The sequence below is a fragment of the Rattus rattus genome, chromosome 5 (genome assembly GCF_011064425.1).
Source record: "Rattus rattus isolate New Zealand chromosome 5, Rrattus_CSIRO_v1, whole genome shotgun sequence".
NCBI lineage: Eukaryota > Metazoa > Chordata > Mammalia > Rodentia > Muridae > Rattus > Rattus rattus.
In genome coordinates, this window is record NC_046158.1 from 119754386 (window position 1) to 119777875 (window position 23490).

The following is a 23490-nucleotide window of genomic DNA, read 5'->3' on the forward strand; positions in this document are numbered from 1 at the left end:
GTTGAGAGAAAAATAGTACCGACCAAGAATACTCAGAGCAGTTGTCACTCAAAAAGTGATAGAAAAACAAAGAATTTCTCAAAGAAATATTCAGAGAGTTCATCATTAGCTCTTTCTTAGAATGGCTAAAGGGAAATCTTCTAGATAAAATGAATGGATGCTAGTTCATAAGATGAAAATATGTAGATGCATAAGGCTCACCAATATGCAGTCCAATTTAGAGAGTTCTGATGATCTAATATTGGTATATAAATCATTTATTAGTTTAGCATGAAAGTTGCAAGGCAAACCTTTTGAATAACTGCCACTATAACAACATAAGATAGTATGTTATATAAATTATGACATCAAAAATGGCAAGGGTAAATTATTGTGCATGGTTTGTCAGAAACATAGATACCTCTGTCTTTTTACAGGGTCACAGTTTATTGAACAATCAATACATTTACAAATGACATCAGTTTCATTGGTCGTAATTTACCAAATAGTCCTGATTTCCTTCGATAGCTGCTGTTGGCAAACACAGGGTTTTATTACCATATTAATTACTAGTCACATTAATTATTTAGCTGCCTTCTGGTTACACTTAGCACTCCAAGTTTCTAGCTTAGTGAGCTGCTACCCATGCTGAGGTGCATTTCAGTTATATAGCCATGTTTGTGTGGTTTGTGTGCTGTAAATATGTCCTTACTCATGTTCCTAAGTTACCCCAGGAAAATGCTTTGGTTCATCAGTCTGGACTCTGGTTATATCTCATCTCTGGTCTATCATTCCCTATCTGGGACGAGTAACCATATATTAACATGAGCGAGATGCCACCCATATTCTTGGGCATTGGAATACTTTGTTTTCGGTTGGTGGTCCTATTGAGGCAGGCATAGGAGGTACGGCCTTGGTGGAGGGAGTGTGTCTGCCATAGGGATAAGAAATGTGCCATTTTGAGTCTGCTTTCTGTGCTTCCTGTTTGCAGTATAAGATGTGAACTCTCAACTGTTCTGCCTCCATGCCCTCTGAAGCCTGCTGCCGTGTATCCCTACCACAGCGCACTGCTAGTTCTCTGAAACTGTGAACTGGATGAATCCATCCTTCTAAAAGCTGCCGTGGTTGGTGGTACCATCACAGCAATATTAACTAAGACAGTATCTCCCCAGGAGTGGTGTCACGTGTCATCTGGTCTTAGCATACTCCTTTTACAAATACAGGTGAAGGCATTTCGTCTGGTATGATTGATAGGCTCTTACATCTGCTTTGTACGTGATTTGGTATATATTCCAGTGTCGTCCTTTGTTGGCATACATAAGTGATCAGTTTGTGCCGGCAGAGTGCTGGCAGATGGTGGTTACTCACTTGCATAAACAAGATGTGCAGAGTCATTCTTTCTTGGCACTTACACTCTTAGTGGAGTAACTCTGGTCAAAGCTGTTACTTTGTAAAATAAAATCATTCTTGGCTAGTCTGAAAACTGCAATTCCATACAACACTAGAAAAACTTAGAGCAGTTTCAATCTGGTTTACTCAGTGAAACTGTTGAAGTTCTGTATGTAATCAAAGTTAAATTGTTATTTCAAAATTGATTACTATGAGCAATAATTTTATAAACCTCCTGGGAAGTAGGAACTAAAACGTCTATGGCTGTTACACAAATGATAAAGGAGACAAAACACCCTCTACAGAAAATCATCATATCACAAAGGGAAACAAAATGGATTTTAAATAATTACTTCATTAGCATACTGCAAGGTAGTGACTGTGAAAATCCTCATTTTACAACCTGACTGGGTCTGAGGGCTTGGTAAACATGCCTCTGGATGCCATGTCTTTGATGGTCCTTTCCCCATTCCCTCATCGCCAGGATGTATGTGACTGCTCTTCTCCACTATGTCCTATGATAGACAAACAGACACCTTGAGCCCAAATAAATCCTTTTTTTCTGGAAATTGTTTTAGGTAATTATTTTGTTAGGCATAATTAATGTGGCAGTTGTAGCTAATAATACAGCATTATTTACTAAAACTTTGCTGAGAGAATTTACATATAGCCCCATCTTGCCCTTGGGTGAGGATCACAGGTAAGACCTCTGGGTGCTAGAGAAACTACTCTAGCCAATGTCTTTTCACTGTGTATCTACACACAAAAGTTAACGCAAAAATGTGGCTAGAATAACATGTTAGAATGGCATGAGGTGGTTATTAATTATTACTTTGTGCCTTTGTCCTTTGATAGTTACTATGTTAATACTGTCATATAGTCTGAGACTGTATTGTTCAGAGATTCTACCATACATAAAACCAAATCTCAAAGTGGAAGGAAAGCATTTTGTAATAGAGGTATATGCTATATCTTGAACATGCATTTGTTGTTTTGAAAGAAAAATTACTGTTTACATTTCAATATCTATAAAAGACATTAGAATGGAAGCCTGTGAAATTTAAATAGACATTTTGTTTTATGAGTTGTGTAAGGAAGCGCCTGAAATAATAGTCATAAAGAAGACCCAAAAATAATGTTTTTCTTTTGGCTTAGCGTAGAATTAAATCTAGATATTCAGTTCATCTGGAAAGAAACACATTTATTTTTGTGCAATGCTGAGGCCCTAAACTAGAGTTGTTAATGTTTCAGTATTCCTTCATCTTCTCACTGTTGCTATAAAATAGCTGGTTTTTCGCTACAGAGTGTGGTTATATAGTATCTGTATGACCTTTGCTCCGGTTGCTGAGAGATGACCTCTAGACGAACCTTGGATGGGGAATTGTCTGCCTTTACTTTCCTTTCCAGTCTGGGCATGGTAAAGTGGAATGCACGGTGAGAAAGTTCTTTCATCAGTCACCAAGAGGCTTAGCTAGGATAGGAAGCTAGTGGGCTCCTTTACTTACCTGGAACTTCATTCACCTTCCCTTCCGTGTTGGAGAAACAGAAACTTTAGCATGCTTCTTTGGATAGATATCTGACCTTTCTGCTAGTATTTGGGGCATGCTGTGGGTAGGGTGGTTTGTTTGTTTTTTACTAGTTAAAAGACTGTGACTCCAGAGACGGTCTCCAGTGACAGTGATGTTATATCTATCGAGTTGTGTGGGACAGAGAAATAAACATCTTCCCAGTACTCTAGATGATTTACCTCCTTATTAGTCCATGAGCCTTGGACAGGCCTTTAGCTGAGATACTTCAGGTTCCTCAGCCATGAAATGGGACCAGAGCCTGGGCATGCAGCTTAATTGGGAGGACCTCTTGTCTAGCATTTAGGAGGTTTTCAGTTTTGAACCCCAGCTCTGTCTAAATCAAGCATGGCAGCTAAGGTCTGTAACTCCAGCACTTAGGAGGCAGGGGCAGGAGGACCGAGGTTCAGGGTTATCCTTTGCAACATGTTTGGCAAATTGGAGGACAGCCTTGTCTAAAGGAGATGCTGCCCAATCTTAAACAACACCAGAGCAGTAGAGTCAGTGTGTAACCCACTAAGTCTGGGTTAGTGACATCCAGGTCTGATTCCCGGCTGTACCACTTCACATCCTTTCCTGTCCTCACCTTTTCTCCCTCCTCCTTTTTTTAATCGTGGTACACGGGACTAACCTTGGACCTCACAAAATTAGGTAAACTTTCTACTGCTGAACTGTACTTCATAGTTTTGTTTGGGGCTCAATTTTTGGTCTTGTTTGTGAAAGGAGACAATCTTGTTATAAAAATTGAAAGGGACACATGTGCTGGAGGACACATCGCATGCCCTTAACTGAATATTTTTGAATATTATTGATTTTAAATAGACGTTCTTTTAGCTTAATCCTAGCTTTACATTAACCTCATCCACTCATTTGCATGAGTCTGTATATTTCTTTCTGTTTACAAGGCTCTGTACCAAGCATGTTACAACTGTTTTCTTTGATTCTTACAGGTACTACATAAAGTGAGGACTTTTTTTTTTAAATGTGAAATTGAGTTACAATCTAAAAACTTCCCCAAGGCCACGCTGCAGGGAAGTGACAGCTAGCTGACTTCAGAACCTTCGCGTTTGTGTCGCTTGCTTGCTTTGGTTTTCCTATTCATTGTCTGTGATCTTTTCAGGAAGATGGAAGGCTTGTGTAGCTTGTTCTGCTTTGCGTTTAGCGGAGCTTCAGGCCAGCCAGAGGTAGCCTGTTTTTGTCACCAGGGTGTGCTGTGATTCCACCAATCAGAACTTACTGCAGGTGCTGTGAAGCTGGCTGGAATCTCTCCTTGTCTCTGCTGCTGCTTAGCGACCACAGGCTTTTCAGCTTAGAGCTTTCTTATCACCTGGGCAACTGCCCGGGGACCCCCCAAGTCATTTTCTTTCTATTATGCCACCCGACCATGCTCCCTGGCTCCCTTCTGTGAAGGAGGGCACTGGTGTGTCTTGCCTGGCAATGGCTGTAGCATGCCTGGATGTTTCCAAGAGCTCTGTCACGTTACATTGTGCTGCATCAGCCGCACTCACTGTTTTACTAAGAAAAGTGATGGTCTTAAAAGGCTGATGGCAGTAGTATAACGTGATGCTTGCAGTTGCTACTGCTTCCAGAACTTGCATCTTCTACCTGCTAAGTTCATGATAAATCTGAGATTGATCAGAGCTTCATTAATAATAATAAAAATTATTATTGTTATGTATAAATAGTATCTGAAATTCTTATTTCTTAGGTCCATTTTATATTCACTTGTGGTTAGAATAATACTCAGAATGTCTATATAGTAGGGATTATAAAAGCATAAATTGAGCAATCCTTAGGGTGGGTACATATATATATACAAAATGCCTGAAAGTATCCCTGGCAGACTAATATAGCATTATGTAATAAATTAGTACAACTCTTTCCTTCCTTCCTTCCTTCCTTCCTTCCTTCCTTCCTTCCTTCCTTCCTTCCTCTTTTCCTGTATGTCTGAATGCCTACATTCTTTAAAAGTAAGTAGACTGTGAATTTGATGAGGGAGAAGCTTGCCAGCTAATTCATGGGAGTCACGTTATTACAGCTTGTTTTTAGGAGCTGGCCTTGTACATTTTCAGTGTATTAGTCAATAGGTCGTGTTTCTTGAAGGGCACTGTTTTCCCACTATTGGAGGGATTTATCACGAGTCTGGCTGTTCCGTGTGATGTTCTGGGAAATGCGGTAGGTTACTTTGTCAGAGAGACCCCTATTTCCTGATAGTACTGTCGTTAAGCAAGCAGGGCTTGTGGAGCCACCTAGCAGCCACATTCAGTTTGAAGAGAGCATTTCACATGCTTGATAAGAGAGTGAGATCACTAACCAGCAGGAATCTGAAGTGAGGCTGACATTTTACAACACTGTGATAATTCTGTTTAATGTGAACATTTTTACAAATGTGTCTAATATGTGTGGAATTTGTGTTTAATGACCACTTGTGTGAAGAAAAGAAAAATCAATGCAAGAATTTCCAGTTTGATAAAAACATTTTGTATCTTCTTTTCTCCTGAATGTGATCACTTAGTAGTATCTAAGTTCATGCACACTTTAAAATGTGAAGCCTCATCAAGGCCACTGTGAAATAATGATCTTTTATGATCTTTTGCATGTCTAAAATTATTTTTCTGGAAAAGTTAGCAAATGAAGTATATTCATCTAGAATTAAATATGTAACTATGTAGATATGGAACTATGTTATAAATAAGGTAAAGTGTCAATGTTGGAAAATGTGTGGATAAAAAATGGACGGAATGTACACTGTACAACATCCCCCTCCTAATTTAATCTAAATTTTATACCCTTTGCATCTTTCATTTCTAGAAACTCATATTTTTAAGGATGTTTTAGAAAAAAATATCCTAGTGCTTGAATAGATGTGGATGAGTATGTATTTAAGAATGCCATTAGCCAAAATTGCTTTTTTTCTTGTATTAAGGGCAATTTATGAGCGGCCTAGGTAACTAATTGGGATATATATATATATTTTTTTTTCAAAGAATAATCAAAACTGAAATAATTGTGTGAAGATACATGTATTGCAAAAGATATATTGCACACTTTCCCATTTTCTTAAAGCTTGGCCTGACATCACTGCTTTTCATAAGTTACATTTTTAATAAAAGCACTTACTGAATTTTACCATCTTAATGGGATTTTAGTTCTGCCCACTGTAGAATAAGAAAACTGTAGAGTTTTCTTAGTCTTTTGGCTCAGTCTTTCTTTTGACCTGTTTTTCTTCATTCACTTATTTTTTTATGTTTTACTGTGCCTTCATTCACTTTTTATCCACTCAGCTAATAGGCACTACCCAAATGTTTGGTATTGGGATTAGGCACTGAATGTAAGAAGATAGGGTCCTGGGCTTGGATGCCTCTTCACGGAGATTAAGGTACAGCCAGGGACCAAGTAATTGAGTTAATAGTTAAGTACGTTAGGCTCTGTATTTTTGTAATGCCGTGGATGGAACTGAGAACTTCATGCATACTAAGCACGTTTGTCACCGCCCCGTATTCCAGGCCGATAATATTGTTAAGCAGTCAGAGTTTTAAATTTTTATACTAGAAAACATTTCCTATTTGTTCAGTGATCTTTAGAAATAGCCTACATGTTTTGTTGATGAAGATGGTTGAGAGCAGGGAGAGACAAGCACACCGGTGTGTTATTTGTGTCAGCAGAGCTTTATGGCACATAACTCTGGGAGCATTGCCCACTGTACTGTCTCCCTTTTGCCTACAGAATACTTCTCACTTCCACACAGTTCTCACAGGGCTCATATGTTTAGTCATCCTGTGTCTCAGCTTGCAGCACAGTTTCTATGGCTTTATTTTCACTAAAGATAATTACGGTTTGTCTTAAGTCTTTGCCTTGCCTCTTGGCTGTAGTGTTCTCTAGCTTCCCTAGGTTTCCTTTCACGTTGTGTTAGGTACGAGTAAACATTAGTTGATGTCATGCTTAGGTTTTGTTTATGATCCAGCTCAGAGTTGGTGTTCAAAAACACTGTTAATTTCTGTATTTATTTCTCTCATAGATGTCGAAAGATAAATCTTTGAGGAAAAGTTGACTTGTTTACTTGTGTTTACTGTATGTATAATTATTAACAGTAGGTTTAAGATGTATACTAGAGAATTTTAGAAATAACAGTTTCTAATGTTTTCTTATCAGTAGATTCCCAGGTAACAGAGTTTAATAAGAGGGATACTTAGAAGTCCAGGGTGAACTTTAACTCTGTTTTACATTTCAAACTTAATTTTTGCAGTATTTAATATTTACCAACTTAGTAATTTGAAAACTTCATACAATATTTCCATTGTACTTTCTCAAATTTAAATTCTCTGTTAGAATGCTCATGGAATGTTTGAACATATGAATGATTTAGTGTAAATGTGCATAATATTTTATGATACCTTCCACCAGAGACAGAGATTTTTGTCTGGAAGGTAGATTTTTGTCTTTACAGGTCTAATAAAAAGTGTTGTTGTTGTTGTTGTTGTTGTTGTTGTTGAAGATTGTAGCTCTATGAATTCCATTTGGAAACTTGGGCTAGCAAAGGGTCAGGATTCACCTTTACCAAGTTGTCTTCTGATCTGTACATGAGCTCATCTCCCACAATAATGGTGGATAAATCCATTAAGGTTTAGCCACTTGTTTGAATGAGTTAAATGCACATCTTCAAGGTAAAAACAAACTTACCAGTAAATTGGACCAGTAAGATGGGTCAGGCTGATAAAACTGTTTACTACCAACCCTTAAGCCCTGAGTTTCATCCCTGGAACCCACATTGCAAAAGGAGAGAGCTGAGATCTGACCCCTCTGAGTTATCTTGTGACCTCTCCAGGAGTGCCACAACATACAGGCAAACACATGATAAATATACACGAGAAAAGAATATGTACAGATAACACATTTGTGTTTACTGAAAGTAAGAATCACACATATTCCAAAATATGGATTAATTTCCTGAAAAATTCGAAACCTGTTTTCAAAATCCCCTGTCAGTTTCAAAAGCCAGGCTCTGTATTATTTTAGCAAATATGTTGAAATGCATAAAATTGTCTGCTTTAGTTTATTTAGGTTTCACTTGGAATACCTGTGGCTTAGAGCTCTGTTACCATTTCGAACATCGTATGGATAAGTTGTTTTTTCACTCTGAAGACACACACTTAGCTCATTAAACAAGTAGTTAAACCCACTAAGTCTTAAGTCTGTTAGCCTGTTTTCACCCTCAGCTTCTGCCACGAATTTTTTTTTTTGATACAGTAAATGACTTGCTAATATGCCTCAAGTAATAAGGGATAACATTTATAAAAAAACTATATAATAAAAGAAAAAATTGGCCTTTACTTAAATCTATGCTTTAGTGGTTCATCTAAGCATTGTGGTTGAGTTTTACCTTTTAATGGTATGAAGAAGCTGGTTCTCCTGTAACATTGTGTTCATCATCAACACCTTGAACAACAGTGGCAGCTGCACTGTGTTTATATCGTTCCTGCTAACCTCCATTGCCAAAGTACACGTTTAATTAGCACGTCTGCTCTCCTAACTTTTTTCTATAGATTTTTTTCCAGTTTATTTAATTTATGGCTCAAGTCTGGTGAGATAAACTGAGTTTATAAATATCTCCTCTGCTTTTTTTTTACGGCATATCATATCTGCCATGTTCCCCATGTGTTGCTTAATAAAGTTACCATAATTAAATGGCTTTGATGATTCTTGCAATTAAATATGCTACTACAAAACAAGTGCTTTACAATAGGATCCATCTGAGTTGTAATTTTAACAAAATCATTTTTTTCGGAAGACAGTTTTTAAAAATGTTGTTCTTGTAACACAATCCTTGGTCTATACAAATTTGGTATGAAGTTTTCACATTTAATGACTTTTCAAATTATAGTCTTTAAAACCATGGACAGATTTCCTATAAATTAAACAGAAGGTCTGCTTGCATCAGTACAAAAGGTATCATCTGTCTAGTCACCTTGGACAGTTTAACTTCATCCATGTCTTTTGTCTAGACTGTTCTCCTATATAGAATCAATACTAGGACTTAAAAGTAATAATTGATAAGAAACTATAGTTTCCTTTATTATGACATTGAATTGAAGACAGAGAGTGAGGTGAAGGCCCATCTGCATCTTAGCTGAAGGAGCAGTAGGAAACAGAGGGCTGGTTGTGAAGTGCCCGTGCTCTGCGTCATCCATCTTGTCATCTAATTAACTGGTTGGGAGTCTTTTTGTGAACTTACTAGTTCTACAAGGGTTTTGTATGTGTTTTGATCATAGTCTTCTTAACTCCTAGTTTTTCCAAGATCTAAACCTCCTTCCAAACCATCCAACTTTGTGTACCCACTCCTTTTTCTTTCGAACCTCTCAAGTTCAATTTGTGCTTGGATGTGTGGTCTTCTACTGGAGTGTGGTCAACTTTTCCTACACTCTGAGAGAAAACTGTATTTTCCTCTTCTAGAAGTCAGCATTTGCCAATAGCTAGAGGTGGTGCTGTGTGTAACTCTTCTCTCCAGGCTGACATTTGCTCTTGTTTTGTCTCACACAGGATTTTGTGTATGCTGTCACAACCACTCTGAGTTCATGTGTGCAGCTGCCCTGCCGTGCTCACACAGGGTTTCCTTGTAGTCATCTGCCACTTCTGACTCTTATAATCCAGTCCTTTTGCCCTGTCTTCCCAACGATCCCTGAGCCTTGGGGGCAATATATAATATATAATATAGATGTCCCAGGTAGGGCTGGGAATTCTGAAGTCTGTTGTTCTCTACATGTTGACCACTTGCAGGCTTCTTATCATCTATAGCAAGGAGACTTCTCAAGTGAGAGTTGCGCCAGTCTGTGGATACAATGATGTTATCAGGAGTGCATACTACTTTGCCTATTTAGTAGACTAATAGTACTAGGTTCTCCCTTCGGTTGTGTAACCTGCCTAGACACAGGCTCCTGACCCTATAGAAGTGCCAGTTTTGTCTTTCGTCATATGGAGGATGACTTAAATATAATCAGAAAGCGATTGGTCATTCCAATGGTGTTCTTATCATTACTATACCAGTTGGCCCATTGTGCAGCATTCAGAGATCGAAATGACTAATGATTGTTTGTCTAATCTGGCTGCATGGGCAATATCTTCAAGCACCATGAAAACCTGTCAGCAGGGATGAAACTCCCACCTCACTTTCACTGTGGCCTCTGCCTCCAGTATGTGTTCTCTTCAACAATAGAGTCTTACTTGCTGTCAGGATCTGGAGAATAACCAAAGCAATTGCAATAGCCTGTAACATTTGAGGTAGATGGCGTCTATGGGACTTCAAATGCCCCAAACCCCATAAGATGTAGCCCATTCCTGCCACTGGGCTTTTTATGTTTATCTTGTGGTGTATACTTCAGTGCATTGTTGCCCTGTATTAGAATAACTCCATTTTGTTCTTTTCGTATTTGCACATATATAATTTAGAATACTTCTGTGGTAGCTGGTTTCCATATGACTATTTCAAAGAAGTTGGCTATATTTAAATTTGTTGATTTTAAATACCAAAAATTTAAAATCTTTTAAAATCTAACAATGGTGCTATTTAAGCTGAGGAAAAAAATTATCTTTGGCTTGAGTTATTTTCTGACTTCTTGAATGGGTCTCAAGTAGCCTATTACTTAATCTAATTATTTGTAAGAATTTGTCAAATCATGTCTTTTTTGATGTTCTTTGCTCAGCAAATAGTTTGAACATGTTGACTTTTTCCCGTGGGCTTTCTTATATACTGTCATCAATCCTGGACAATTTTCCTTCAGTCAGCGATGGTACACTGTCATGTAGTCCCTCAAAATCCATGTTTGAAGAGTACACTGCTCAGTTTCTTTTCAGTAAAACCACTCACCTCTGGTGAAAAGGATTTTGTGTAAGCAGAAAGATTTGCTTTCGTACCACCTGAATTTCATTTGAATGTGTTTGGGAATAGATTTTATAAAGAAACTTACCAATTTAGAGGAGCAGAGAACATTTTGGTTTTGTTTTACTGTTTGGTATTTATTATTCTGTGTATTCTACTGAAATTATTTTCTATGCTTTTATTTATTTTACTTATTTATTTTATTCCAGGTACAAAAGCACTCTGAGGGAAGATTATGTACGGCTGATTGTTGTCCTTGGTGTAGTTTTGCACAGAAGTGACCAATTTTAAGTAAATGAGTCAGTATAAAGTTTTAGTTTTCTTTCTATTCTTGTGTCTATTTTTATTTTTAAAAGAGAAGAAAAAGGAAATTTGATATTTTTCTATATAAGTGTCAGATTTTAAAGTCTGATAAAATACTTTATTTTTTATATTTTATTTGTAGATTACGAACAACATCTTGTGTCTATAAAGATCTCTTCTTACCAACCAGCGGCTAAGCACTGGCTCTGGGTTCTCCCATCGCTATGCTCAGTCCTCTCATCGTCCTGCTTCCTCTCCTCCCACTCTTTCCAGTAGCTCTTCCTCTCCCTGCACTCTGCACACTCTGATTTCACTCCTTATTCCTCACCAACTATGGCCAAAGACGTTAGCAACTGAGAACCAAGGCTGGGATTTGTAAAAATTTGTTTAAGAATTTTAAGTGAAAATATAATTATCTTAGCCCCCCTCCCCTCTAGCCACTCATATGTCCCTTCCCACTCTCTCTCAAATTGATCACCTTTATTCTCCATTGTTGTTAAATATACATAAGTATGCATGAATAAATATATAAATAAAACTTGCTGAGTTTATTTAGTGTGGCATGGGTGTATATGATTTCAGGGCTGGTCTACTTGGTTGTGGATAATGAGTTAGGGGCTCATCCCTGGGAGAAACTAATTATCTTTCCCTCAGCCATTCCTAGTTGCCTTTAGTTCTTAAGAGTGGGACTCATTGAACTTTTCCTCTTTTGCACCATGTCTATTGACATTGTATTGTTCTGATACTATTTAGGCAGCCATGTTATTGACGTATTATTAATGTGGCTTCCCTGTAATTTCTAGGTTCACACTCTCACAGTGTGAACCTGGGATCTTGTTCATGCTAGGCAAATCTTCATCTAGATATGCTTTTTTAAAATAAAGAAGATAACTGCTGGTACATTACATTTAAAAGGATTATGTTTAACAATTGGGTTGCTGGGTCTACAGAGATAGCTCAGGGTTAGGAATGCTTGGTTCTCTTATGGAGAGCCCTTCGTTTCCAGCATCCTTGTTGGGTAGTTCACACCATCTGCTTGTAAGTACAGCTCCAAGGGATCTTATGTCTTGTTCTGGTATCTTTGGGCACCAGGACACATGTGCAAATAATACACACACACACACACACACACACACACACACACACACCGCACACACACACACACACACACAACCACACACACACACACACACACACTACACACACACACACACACACACACATGCACACACACACATACACGCACATACACACACACATGCACATACACACGCACACACACACACACACACGCACACACACATACACACACACATACACACACACGCACACACGCACACACACACACACAACACACACACACACACACACACACACACACGCACACACAGTTCTTGCCAGAGAGTTTGAGTCATGACGTTGTGCGGGTATTGTCATGTAACTTTATTTTCTTCCTGGCAGTGAGCTCTTCTGCCTACACTTAGTGGGTAGAACCCAAACTCTCCCTTAAGACTCTGAAACCCACTGTTTAGAGGAAAGTATACTTCTCACAATGAGTGTTATGTTCAACAGCATGACGTTGCCTACTTACCTTGGAATTGCCTTTCCATTCTAATTAAAGAGAACACCAACTTACCAGGAAGACCAGCTACATGTTCTCTCTCCAAACCCCTCCCCTCTTCCCAGCACAGATACATAGCCTCCGGGGCTTGGTTCTTTCTGAACTTTCTCCTTCCCTTTGGGTTCCTGTCTTCACGTTTGTTTTGAAGGAAAAGCCATCCTAGATAGAGTCATTAGGCTAAAGTATTGTTAAGCTTATTCTTTTTACTAACAAGAAGAGTTCTTTACTATTAAAAGCACAGAAGAAGAGAAAAAAGAAAAACAATGGCGATTTCAGTCAGCTATGAGTTCATCATATGAGAGATGAGTATGGAAATTACAGTGGTGATGTAAAATTTATTTCCAGTGCAGTGATTGCAACTGGTAAGTAGCTATGAATGCAAATCTAGCACAGGGGGCAAGGTAAACCATAGCAGCAAAACCGTCACTCGTCTTACATAAGAAAAGCACATTACTCCTACATTTTCTTTCTAAAATTAATAATTCTGTATAGGAACATTCTATAATTTATATGCAGTTCCTACTAATATTGCAATTTAACACAGGCCTGTTTTAAATAGAAAAATGAATATGTATTAGAAAGAAGTAGAAATATAGGACCAGCAAGATGGCTCAGTGGGTGAAGGTGCTTGCTATCAAGCCTGAGAACATGAGTTAGATCACTGGAACTCACACAGAAGGAAAAAACCAACTCTTGAAAGATGTCATCTGTGTGTGCTGTGGTACACACATAACTTCCCAAATATACAAATTCATATAATAAAAATTTTAAATTAGGAAATGCAGAGAAACAATTTCGACAGAATTAGAGACATCAACAATTTTATGACATGAATAATTATGGTTACATTTTAGTATGTAGGTTTTTAAGCCTTTATTGCAACTGATTTGATTTTTTAAAAATGGGACTAGGGGGGCTAGAAAGATATGTCAGTGTTAAAGACACTCGCTGCTCTTCCCGAGGACCCAGGCTCAGTCCCCAGTACACACTTGGCAGGTTACATCTCACAACTCTGTTGCTCCAGTTTCTGGGGATCTGATTCCCTCTTCTGGACTCTGCTGGCACTAGGTATGCATGTGATATACTTACATATGTGCCAGTAGAACAGTCATATACATAAAACAAAAACAGTTACATCTTCATTTTAAATGAGGTAACATTCTGCTTAGTGTCTTATAGCATCTTTCCCCGATATCTCAGTACATCATATATAGCAAAACAGATTTTTCCAATAACCACATACATAGGCAACATGTTAGCTTTTTCATCATCTACTCTACATTTAAACATTTAAAGAATTTTGTACAAATTGTACAGTTATGGTCATTATTTTTATAGGGAACCCTGAATTACACAGTGATATTATGTATCAGAATTATGAGAATTCTCCTATGGAGGGTTCTCTGGCTTTATACTCAAATCTATCGAAGACCAGGAACCTGTGCTATTAGACCAGGAAAGAGTTTGACTTTTAAGTGTAAACCAGGAAATAAAAAAAAGACCAACCATTTTCATATACTTAGCCATGAAACTGGGCCTTATATTGTAGCTACGTCTTAGAAAGAATCCCATCTGTAAGTATTATGCTCTGACTTTGATTCATGTATATTTTTAGTGCAATTTCATAATTATTGCCAAAGGAGGAAGCAAAAGAATTATTTTTAAAAGCTAGTTTTAGTATAAAAATCTATCTGCAATCATACCTTTGGAAACACTTTGATAATTAAGCTCTTAATTGATTTTGCTCTCTCCTATGTTAGTATTCAAGTTGCTTATTCATTAGGTTCATACTCCCTTGTATGTGTCTACGGGTGGCAGCATTTTTGACTCATTGTGTTAGATAAATGACAAGACACCAGAGAAAACCACGCTATAAGGGGTGCGTGTATAGAGAGGGGAGGTGTTTATTGTGACTCCTGCTTCCAGGGGTTTCAGCCTTGGCATGGCTCAGGAAAGTAGCTCACCTCACAGTGGTCAGAAACAGAAAGACAGATGAGTGTGCTATGGGAATTTCCTTTCCCTTTCCATTCTGTCTGGGTGCCAGCCTCTGGGATGGTGCCCACTGCAGGGTGATGCTCTCTCCTCTAGCTGATCATCTCTGGACATTCCCCCAAGACAATCTAAGGGCATAATTTCCTGTAATAGATCTTTTTCAATGCAGTCAAGTTAAAGGCAACATTAACCCACACTCAATAAAAGCACTTTTCAGAAGCCTCATGTCTTTATTTTTCTCCCCTTTCTAACTTTTTAAGCAAATGAAACAAATTCTGGCACATCGAGCAGAATTTTTCATCCTGTTAACATAAACAGTTCTGTTGCCTTTAACATTAGACGTCTTAATGCCTTGAATAAATTAAATTGCTTAACATTGAGTGACTTTTTTCTTCTTTTTGTCCTCTATAAGTTTACATTGGTATTGACTACTTCTAATCATACCGGACTATAATTTGTTGATGGTGAGGGCATGACCTTGCTAACTCTGATATTTTTATTATTGAAAACATAAATGGCCAATGGTACTGATCACTGTGTGCTTGCATTTTCCATTCTGAATTGATAACCATTTCAGTTATCAGAACAACTTAATTTCTTTTTATCATAAGTTAAAATTAGCATGAGTGGGTAGATGTAGATAAAGCACAAATATCATTATACATATCAGACAACTCTTAATTTTCTGATCTAGTTTAAGTAAAGTATTAAAGGTATGATTAGAAAAGCAAACCGATAATGCACACAATCTTTCTTGGTATCAAGAGATGCCTGGAAAGAAAGATTTAGGACTAGTAAGAAGAGAAATGATGAAGGCTTTAGCAAGCCTTTCATTAGTGGGAAGGTGTCATTACTGGGAGAAAAAAAAAAAGTTTTCATGTGAGGACCCAAAACTCTGTCAGGAGCACAGAAAAGAGCTAGCCAAAACCCTCCCAGGGAGCTTCCTTCAGGTGGCCGAGGTACTTCAGCACAAGTAATGAAGAGAAGAGTGTTTCAAGTGTGCAGAAAAGTCGCCTGGGAGTCCTAGATGGAGAGTACCTCAGCACTGCATCCTGTGGTCCTGGTGGTGGTATGGGGTTAGTGGCCATCGAGTTCCAAGAGTATATTCTGAATCCTGTCAGACATAATCAATATGCAGATACTAGTGCAAACATACGTGATTAACATTATTTTATTTTATGCAAATGTATCAGCAAGTGGTTTCAGAGTTTACAAAACTGAAAAACAATTAAATAGGAAATGATCAAGGAGATCCTCCCCAAGAAAACAGGTAGTATATATGTTCTGTGATTATAAAAATCTAAATGTGTTAAACAGAAAAAAAAGGTCATTGATTTACAAAAATCTCTATACCATCAAAAAATTCCTCAGAATTTGATTGTATTATGTTTTAGTTGTTAATAACTCCAGTTCATATATCAAAGAGAAGCCAAATGTTTTAGTGATGTATTTATGTAAGACGGGACATCAAGAGGCCACCTCCCTTCTATCTTTGTCTGCTGACTCTGTTTAAATTCTGGTTTCAACACTTTGCCAGTTTGGAGAAATGATTTGTCAGCTGCTCCGTAAAGAACTCTAAATGCGTTAAAGATACTTTAAATGCATAAGTATTGAGAGGAAAAAGCAGGGCTGTTTTCCAAGCCTTTGAATTAATGCTACCTTCTTTCTTAGTAGTGTTAGATCTAGTAAATATTTAAAAGGCTTTTAAAGATAGATGGCCCTTTTTCATCCCCACAGTGATGATGACTTGGTTGTGTCTGATTTTGGACTGATGTCATCAGTACTGACTTGGAACGTTTTCCTGGGTCCTGCTCTCCATATGCCAGATGGGTGCACCAGCCAGCTTCTGTTTCAGAATGAGAGCTTTCTATATGGTGAAAATACTAGCAACAAATTGAAATTCCATAGGCTCTGAAAATGGAAACTGTCAGAGTAGATTCTGGGTGAAATTTAGTAATACCTTTTAAATTCTTATCGGCTGGCTGGAAAACCTCTTCTGTGCTTTTCACTGTGGAGATGTTCAACTTCCCCGGGGCCAGAAGTCTTCACAGCAGCTCCTTTCAGTGTGCTCTTAAGAGGACTATGTAGAACCTGTATTAGTGTTTCTCATGAGTCTCATAATTGCTTGTGGACATGATACCCTCTTCTGCTAAGAGCAGCTCATCTTTTAATCTCTACAATACACATTACTGAGTGAAGTGAAGAGAGACTCTGGGTAGCCTTGTGACAGTAAGTGTCACAGTTAAAATCTCTTACTGTGTGTTAGGATAGCACTGTATTGTGAATTGAGAAGCCTAGTGAGATTCGGTCCTCAATTAAAACAAGTAAACTGTAAATATGTGTGATCTATAAATGCAAGTAGTATTTGAAACTATGACCGAAAACATTCAGGTTGAAGAGAGGCAGTTGTCTAGCCAGAGTCGGGTGCTTTTGAAGATTTTGCCCCTCTAGCAGCTCGGGAGACTAGACTAGACCACCGGGCCCCTAAAGAGTAACAATTAGAATTTTCTCCCAGGGTTTCTACTTTTTTTAAATTTATTTTTTATTAATTAATTTATATCCCAAGCACTGCTTCCTCCTGAGATCTTTACTCATCCCCTCCCCTTCTCTGAGAGGGTAGGCCCCATTGTTATCCTCCCCCACAACCCTGGTGCATCAAGTCTCTGCCAGATTACATGCATCCTCTCCCCCTGAGACCAGGCAAGGCACGCCTGTGGTACCCAGCATTCTCGCTTTTGTATGCCGTATCTTTTCATGTGTTTTCTTACAATTATACATTGCTATAGACATCTTATTGGCGTGGCATTTTACATACAAACTGTGGTGTATAGACTACTGTAAAATTTAAAACCTCACTTTGTCCTCTTTGGGGAAGTCTCCTCTCTAGGGCATCAGCAGAGGCTGATAGAAACAGGAACCTAGTTACCATGAGCCTCCATTCAAGATGGATATGTCCCCGACTTTATGAATTCTTAGGCAGGAGGTACTGTAGTCTGTTCAGTAATCTGTATCACCATATTTTATTAATACCCCTTTCTGTTTCATTAGTTTCAAGATCTTTTAATATCTATGATGCCCTTTTTTAATATGAAAGAAAATAACATTTATTGTTAGTATGAGGTCTTTAAAAGTTTCCTATTATTTTAACATATCAGTACTCTAATTTTAAATTTTACAATCCAATTTACAACTTCCACATCAGGGTCTGATTTAAAATAACCTTTCAAAAATATTTTGTTTTAATAAATGCTTATATAATTTTCTCACATATAGTCAGATTTTTTTTAGTTTTCATGAAAACCATTGCTGGTTTGATTATAATCTTTGTTATATTTTTATTCCTTTTCCAAATAGGCAAAAGTATTTTAGGAAATGGGTTACCTCTTTGACTTTCTTGCCATACCTTTTTAAAGTTATTTATATTTATAAGTTTTTAAGTTTTTGAAGACAAGAGTTTCTCTGTATAGTTCTGGCTGTCGTGGAACTTGCTCTGTAGACCAGGCTGGCCTTGAACTCACAAATCAGCCTGCCTCTGCCTTCTGAGTGCTGGAATTAAAGTCATGTTCCACCACTATCACCACCACTGAGCTGGGATTTCTTAACTAGAGAACATTGATATTTTTATTTATATTATAGTTGGAATTTCCAGTTTCCTATATTTGCATTTATTCTATATTGATAGCTTTGTTCCCTGAGCAAAATACAAGTTCTTGTATGCTATAGTGGCCTTGTCCACAGATAACCTACAAATGAAATTATTTGTTCCATATCAATTTTAATAATCAGTGGCAAGCACAATTAATTCATAGCATTAAAATAAGATCACCTTGCAAAGTTTTAACACTTACGTTTCTTTCCAATTTTTATTTTTTCTATTTTCTTTTATATTTCAGGTTGTTTTCTATGTAAGTTGCATGTAATTGCCATTTGAGTTGAGATGAATTTTTTCGTAACACCTGCTTTCCTGAAACATTTTCTTTTGGAAAATGGGTATTATATGATTGTTGAAACTGCTGATTGCCAACCTCTAAGAGTCAGGGCCCAAAGCACAGTTTCAGACTTGGTGCAACAGTTGGTGTAATTCTTTAAAAGGGTCATTGTGGACAGATGTCTTTCCTGAAAGCTTTTAAATCTTGAATTCTATAATTTGATATTTTACACATTACCACATTCTCCTTCCAAATTTGTTAAGACATGGATTCCAAATGATACTGAGTTCTATTTAACTCAAATTAGAATATTAGTTATGATTTTTTTATTATCCAGTTTATTTTTAAAGAAATTGCCATTAAGATGTGATTAAAGTGACTGATTCTTAGAGTTAACCTAGTTAAACTGCACAGGATGGATTAGAAGAAATGAAGAAATGTCAGTGAGGCTGATATTCGTAGTAAAAGAGCCTCTTGTGGATTTTTAGAGGAGGCTGCAACAGACTTACATTTCTTTGCCAGCACCCCCTTCCATTTCATAGATACACAAATTAGGCATCTTTGAATAATAATCTTTCATAGTTTTCTTTCTCTTTTTACAGTATTCCAACATTCTTAGATGATGACAGTACTGCCTTGGGTAGCAGTAATGTGGCTTTTTCATTCTGGTCTTCTTAATGCTCTGTACACTGTAGCTAGACAGTCATTCAATGGATACGTGAGTGATGCTTGCTAGATTAGTAGAACTCCTGTAGTTACTTATGGGAATTGGATATTTCAAATGTAGTAGTCCAGTTATCCTGCCTGCCTGGCCGATAGGCTTCCTTTTTCTGCGAGAATATTAAGGTCTAGATTCTCATTTCTGATGCCACTGAAATGTTCTTATTGAGAAAGCAACTTATGCCGTCCCCCATTTAAAGATATACTAGTGGATGGATGATAGCCTTTTAACTGCTATTTCCGATTCAATTTTTTTTTTTAAAAAAAATTTGTTTGTTAGTGAATGATATGCCAAAAGTAAACAGCTTATTGTAAATAAATGTAATCGCCACAGATTGTCTATGGAGACCTGGTATCTTTGGTATAGAAGAAAATAAAACAATGTTTTAAAAGCCTATGGTGGCAGGGTATAAATCAAGAGAAAACTTTCTGTGATCTTATGGAAGAGAGCGTTATGTTTTCCTCAGTTTTTGTGATGGCTTCTGTTTGGCGGTTCCTTCTGTGAATAAACCAGTCACATGGGTGTGGCACCCTGCCTGTGTGCTTTCCTGGTACATTTTTCTGTCTGGATTCTCACTGGGATTTCTCATTTTCAGTTGGCCTCACCTTTCTCTGTAGGCCATTTTCTCCTAGAAGGATAAAATCTTTTTTAGAACTTCAAAACACTTTTAAAAAAAAAATCTGGTTTCAGATTATTTCCTTCTATTTTAGATTCACAGCTGAGCTCGAATCCAACATTACCACAGTATTTAGTGTACATTTGTCCTTGGAGATCTTCCAGATGAGCGAAACTCAACATGCCTGAAACCATTTGGAAATTCACCTCTATTTCCCCCAGCTTCAGGAGTTAGAGCCATGGTAACTTTTCCTTCCTGGTTTTTGTATAGTGTTGTGCACGTGACTGGCTCTGTATCTATTCTCCTTGTCCCCTCACTTCAGGCATTATTAAACAGTCCATACCAAATTCTCTCGTAGTGACTGAACTCTCTTCCTGGTCTAACATGAGCTGCATACAAATGCTTGCTCACCATACTGATTTATATAAGCTATTTTAGTGCCTTAGATCGCCCGTAGTTAACATCTAGACTCATTAGCCTGGAATGCAAGCCGGCCTTTCATTTTGCCCTACCCTGTGTCTGTGGTTTTGGCTCTAGCACTTCAACCTTTGAAAGAAGCTACTCAGGCAGGCCTAACAGTCTCCATGTTTTCCCCTTGTCCCCCTTCAGGAGCTCGCTTTTCAAACAGGAAGTTAGCCTATTCCAGCCTACAGTTTTGTTTTGTTTTGTTTTGTTTTTAATCTCCTCGGAATCCCTTTTGCACTTCTATAAGCCACTCGTTTAGCTTAATGTGATAATGTATGCCTATAATCATAGCACTTGGAAGGCAGAGGCAGGAGGATTGCAAATTAGGGGCCATAGAAAAATGTTATCTTTAAAAAAGAGAACTGTGTAAGGCAAGAACATAGTGGGCATATTTTCCTATTAACAGATTATATTTTTAACACAGTTTTAAGCTTGTAGAAAAATTGAGTGCTTCCCTGACACAGAAATGCAGAAACAGTCCACTACATCTCCAGTGATACAGTTTGCTACAATTGATGAACCAATAATAACATGTTATTATTAACCAAAGACCACTGTTTCCTTAAGGTTTGTTCTCTGTGCCATGCAACTTCTTGACCTTTGCTGAACAATACAAACAGCGTTCTATGCTTACCATGCTTCCCGCCACAGTGTCACTCCTTCAGCACCTTGCTTTTGATTCTCTATGAACTTAACTCTTTTGGGTAGCTGGTGTGAATAGAATTGTGTTGTTTGGGATTTCTGCATCTCTCTCTCTCTCTCTCTCTCCCTGTCTCTCTCTCTCTCTCTCTCTTATTTTACTTAGCATAATATCTTCAAGGCTCTTTCATATCATAATATATGTCAGTATTTCTCAGCCTTGTAAGGCAAAAAATATTTCCTTAAATTATGTATATCTGCTGATCATATGGTGAACATGCCTATTACATATGTCTCGTGGCTTATCAATAATGTTGTTCTGTGAATGAGTAGGAAAATATCTTAGAGATTCTCTTTGCTGGTAGTGCTTCATGTTTTGAGTTTTCTTAAGGGAAAAATTATTTTATTAATATATTTCAAAACCATTTCTTCCTTCCTAGGTAGGAAAAACTCGCATCCAGAATGCAAACGGTTTTTGAATAAAGCCTCAATAATTCTAGACACGAACCTGAACAGCACATTTTGCATGATAGCATTATCTGGAGTTCATGAAGCAGCCATGGACACGAATATGTTGCAGACTAGGCCCCTGAACCCTCTCCTTTCCCTGTGGCCTCTAGGACGTTTCGTGTGCTCTGACTGGAAAGATTGTTTTCAAAGCTAAACATTAAGGGAGATTATGTTTGAGTTTTACAGTAGAAAAATCGACTTGCTCAAGTTCCCGTGTGTGTGTGTGTGTGTGTGTGTGTGTGTGTGTGTGTCTGTCTGTCTGTCTGTCTGTCTATGTGCATGTATTATCCTTGTTACCTCTCACCACAATTGAATTCAAGTCTCCATAAAGAAAATTCTTCCTCTGTTTCTCACTCTATTTCTTCATATTCACCCACCCAATTCCCAAAGACTGAGGCTTATGCTGAGCCTATCTGCCTTCTCCACATTATACACAGACACCGGGAAACCCTGGTGCTCAACACCTGTAGCATCTGTCAGAGTTAGTAACTTTTAAAAAATTGGATATTTTATTTATATACATTTCGAATGTTATCCCCAGTTTCCCCTCTGGAAACCCCCTATCTTATGCCCCCTCCCCCTGCTTCTAGAGGGTGCTCTCCCACCCATCTAACCACCTACTCCTGCCTCCTCGCCCTGGCATTTCCCTACACTGGAGCATCAAGCCTTCACAGGACTAAGGGCCTCTCCTCCCACTGATGCCCGACAAGGCCATCCTCTGTTGCATATGCAGCTGGAGCCATAGGTCCCTCCATGTGTACTCTTTGGTTGGTTGTTTAGTCCCTGGGATCTCTGGGGGTCTGATTAGTTTATACTGTGTTCTTCCTATGGAGTTACAAACCCCTTCAGCTCCTTCAGTCCTTTCTCTAACTCCTACATTGGGGTCCCTGTGCTCAATTCAGTAGTTGGCTGCGAGCATCCCCCTTTATATTTGTCATGTTCTGGCAGAATCTCTCAGAAGTCAGCTATATCAGGTTCCTGTCAGCAAGCACTTCTTGGCATCCACAATGGTATCTGGGTTTGGATTCTCAGATGGGACAGTCTCTGAATGGCCTTTTCTTTAGTCTCTGCTCCACACTTTGTCTCTGTATTTCCTTTAGACAGGAGCATATCTGTGTTAAAAGTTTGGAGATGAGTGGGTGGTCCCCTCCCCTAACCGAGGGCTTTACCTAACCTCTGGATATGGTCTCTACAGGTTCTTCCTCCCCTTTGTTGGGCATTTCAGCTAATCTCATCCCTGATGGGATCCTGGGAGCCTCTTGCTTTCCTGGCATCTGGGACTTGCTGGTGGCTGCCACCAGTGTTCCATCCCCCATTGCTACACACCTCTGTTCAAATTCCTGACCTCCGTATATCATCCCCATTTCCTCCCTACCTCCCCTTTCTCCCCCTTCTGCTTCCTCTCTTCCTCCCAAGTCTCTCCCACCCTCTACTTCCTGTGAGTATTTTGTTTCCTCCTTCTAAGAAGAACTGAAACATCCACACTTTGGTCTTCTTCTTGAGCTTCATGTGGTCTGAGAATTGGTTCTTGGGTATTTCGAGCTTTTGGGCTAATATCCACTTATCAGTGAGTGAGTGCACACTATGTGTGTCCTTTTGTGACTCGGTTACCTCAGTCAGGATGATATTTTCTAGTTCCATCCAATTGCCTAAGAATTTCATGAAGTCATTGTTTTTAATAGCTGAGTAGTATTCCCTTGTGCAAATGTACCACATTTTCTGTATCCATTCCTCTGTTGAAGGGCATCTGGGTTCTTTCCAGCTTCTTGCTATTAAAAATAAGGTTGCTATGAACATAGTGGAGCACGTGTCCTTGTTATATGTTAGAGCATCTTTTTGGTATATGCCCAGGAGTGGTATAGCTGGTTCCTCATGTCCAGTTTTTTCT

The 23490-nt window shown here is 38.3% G+C and overlaps 1 protein-coding gene and 1 long non-coding RNA gene across 2 annotated transcripts in view; both read left to right on the forward strand.

Annotated features, from left to right (window-relative positions):
• LOC116899999 overlaps positions 1 to 11134 on the forward strand; it is a 42005-nt gene extending 30871 nt beyond the window's left edge. The window contains exon 2 of the long non-coding RNA XR_004387908.1: positions 11016 to 11134. This is a non-coding gene — a long non-coding RNA (uncharacterized LOC116899999). The remainder of the gene's footprint in view (positions 1 to 11015) is intronic.
• Macrod2 (mono-ADP ribosylhydrolase 2) overlaps positions 1 to 23490 on the forward strand; it is a 2209545-nt gene that overhangs the window by 90221 nt on the left and 2095834 nt on the right. The gene's annotated exons all lie outside the window — the stretch shown is intronic.